This window comes from Chrysochloris asiatica, unplaced genomic scaffold (genome assembly GCF_000296735.1).
Source record: "Chrysochloris asiatica unplaced genomic scaffold, ChrAsi1.0 scaffold00501, whole genome shotgun sequence".
Classification (NCBI taxonomy): domain Eukaryota; kingdom Metazoa; phylum Chordata; class Mammalia; order Afrosoricida; family Chrysochloridae; genus Chrysochloris; species Chrysochloris asiatica.
The window spans coordinates 583,672-586,374 of NW_006409019.1; positions in this window are offsets into that span (position 1 = coordinate 583,672).

Genomic DNA, 2,703 nt, shown 5'->3' on the forward strand with positions numbered 1-2,703 from the left:
AATTATGTTTATTAAGACCATATGTTATTGGTGAAGTAAGGGACAAATGGATCACTGGCAGAATAGAAAACCCAATAATAGAGCTACAATAAAAGGAAGCTATATATAGGACAAAGGTTGCATTACAACCAAATTGGAAGAAGATATATTACTTACTAAATGATGAAAGGAATACTGATTTTCTTTATGAAAAATTAGGTCTCTCTTATACTGTAGCCAAAAATAAAGTCCAGATATTTTCAAGATGTAAACATTAAAATCAAACTATCAAACATTTAAAAGATCGAATAAGACAAGAGCTTTATAGTATGGTGAAATAAATTATTTCACAGAAACTAAGAACAACTCAAAGAAGGACTGGTAAATACAATAACTTCATTTACAAATACAATAGAAACACATACTCCAGAGACGTTAAGAAGACATTCACAATGTATGTTAGATGAAGATTTGCTGATCATGAAACACCACAACATAGAAAATAGGTAAAGTATATAAGCATATACATTGAATAGAATATGTGAATCAGTAAAAATTATATCAAGATGCATAACCTTACTACTAACCATAGAAAGGTGAATAAAGGCAATGTGGACTTGTTTCTCAGTCACTAGAATTATGAAACTAAAAGGTCTGATAGTACCAAGATAGGAGAGACAGTGGAGAAAAAGACCACTAAACTCTAGTAAGATTGTTGTGGTTAGATGCAATTAAGTTGGTATAAACTTACAGATGCCTTATGCACAATAGAACGAAACACTGCCCAGGCCTGTGCCAACCTCACAATCATTGCTATACCACAGCCCATTTCTGCTGCCACTGTACCAATCCATCTAATTGGGGGACTTCCACTTTTTCTCCTACCCACCACTTTACCAAACATGGTATTTTCTCTAGGGACTGGTCTCACCAGACAATTTGTCTAAAGTGTAAGAGATGAAGCCTGGCTATCCAAAGAACACCCTGGCTGTACTTCTTCCATCACAGATGTGTTTGTCCTTTTGGTAATCCATAGTACTTTTAATAATCTCCTCTAATAACATAATTCAAATGTACCAACTCTTCTACAGTCTTTGGTATTCACTGTCCAACTTTCACATGCATATGAGGTTATTGAAAATACAATGGCTTGAGTCAGCAGCACCATAGTCATCAAACTGACATCTTTCAACTTGAACATTTTAAAGAGGTCTTGTGCAGCAGATTTCCCTGATGCAATACATCATATGATTTCTTGACTGCTTCCCTGAGTGTTGATAGTTGATCTGAGCAAAATGAAGTCTTTGACAGCATCAATGTTTTCTCCATTTATATGCATGTTATTTTTTGGTCCCGTGGTGAGAATTTTTGTTTTCTTTACATTGAGAAGCACCCATATGGAAGACTATGTTCTTTGTACTTAATCTCTACTAAGTATGTTATTGTTGTTTTTGTGAAGTGCTGTCGAGTTGATTCCGACCCATAGCAACCCTGTATAGGGTTTCCGAGGAGCTTGAACTGCTGACCTTGCAGTTCAAATTTGCAGTCTGGCACATTAACCCCAGCGTAACACCAGTTAGGTCCTCTTAAATTTTCATTAAACAAGGTTGTATCATCTGCATATGGTGTTGTTAAGTGCCATCAAGTTGGTTCTGACATATGGTGGCCCTTTCAAAGCTTCCAAGGAGTAGCTGGTGATCTTAAACCACCAACCTTGCAGTTCATACTGATTTTGCAGACCAGTACACTAATCCATAGTGCCACATTTTACCAATAGAAATCCTTCAAAAATTCAAGTCTAGGCTTGAATTTTTCTTCAGTTCTCTCAACTTGAGAAATGCTAAACATGTTCTTCATGATGGTTTTCTAATTCCAGATCTTTTCACCTTTTGTTATAATATTATACTTTGTCTTCTAGAGCTGATTCTTGAAATTCAGTTCCTTAACCTCCCCAATTCTTCCATTTACTTTAGCATCTCTACACTGGAGAGCAAATTTCAGAGTCTCTTCTGTCTGACATTCAATTTTGTCTTTTCCATCTTTCTTGTCTTCTTAATAACCTTTTTAAAAAATGTTTAATTATGGATTATGTGATAGTTTAAATGGGAGAACATTAGCTTTCCATTCATCCTATTGCATATCGTTTCATTGCCATGATTACAATCACCTTCATGAATCATCAAACAAACAAAGGGTGTACCCCGCAAGCCTGCCCCTTGGTCATCAGCATAAAGCCCCTCTCCTTTTCTGAGTCTAGAGTCCCCAGCTGCTCCATCTCTCCATGTCATTGTCTCTGTCTCCAACTCTGGCATCACTGTTCTCTGGGTAGGGTCCCACACTCCACTCTTCACCCTTCATAGTCCCAGGGACCATCCACTCCCCTCCTTTTGCTACAAAACTTCCACCGTTACTTATCCAATCCTCACAGTAAATCCTGATAGCAATTATTCACTATTGTACCACAAGAGTACTATCCCTATCTCCTTTTATCAGCCCCGCCCAGACAGATTGGATACTACTCAGTGGAGAGTCTACATTCCTTCTCACCCTCTGGATCTAGGCTCCCTCTTAAAAACTTGTAATCCAGTCACTTCTTGCCTTTGTACCACCCCATTTTGGGTAGCCAATGTCCAAATTGCCCATCCCTGTCTACTCTGTGTATGGAGAGGGTGGGAATGATCCTTGCTGTAGAGATTTATTCCCTCTTTTGAGCTACTGCATCCA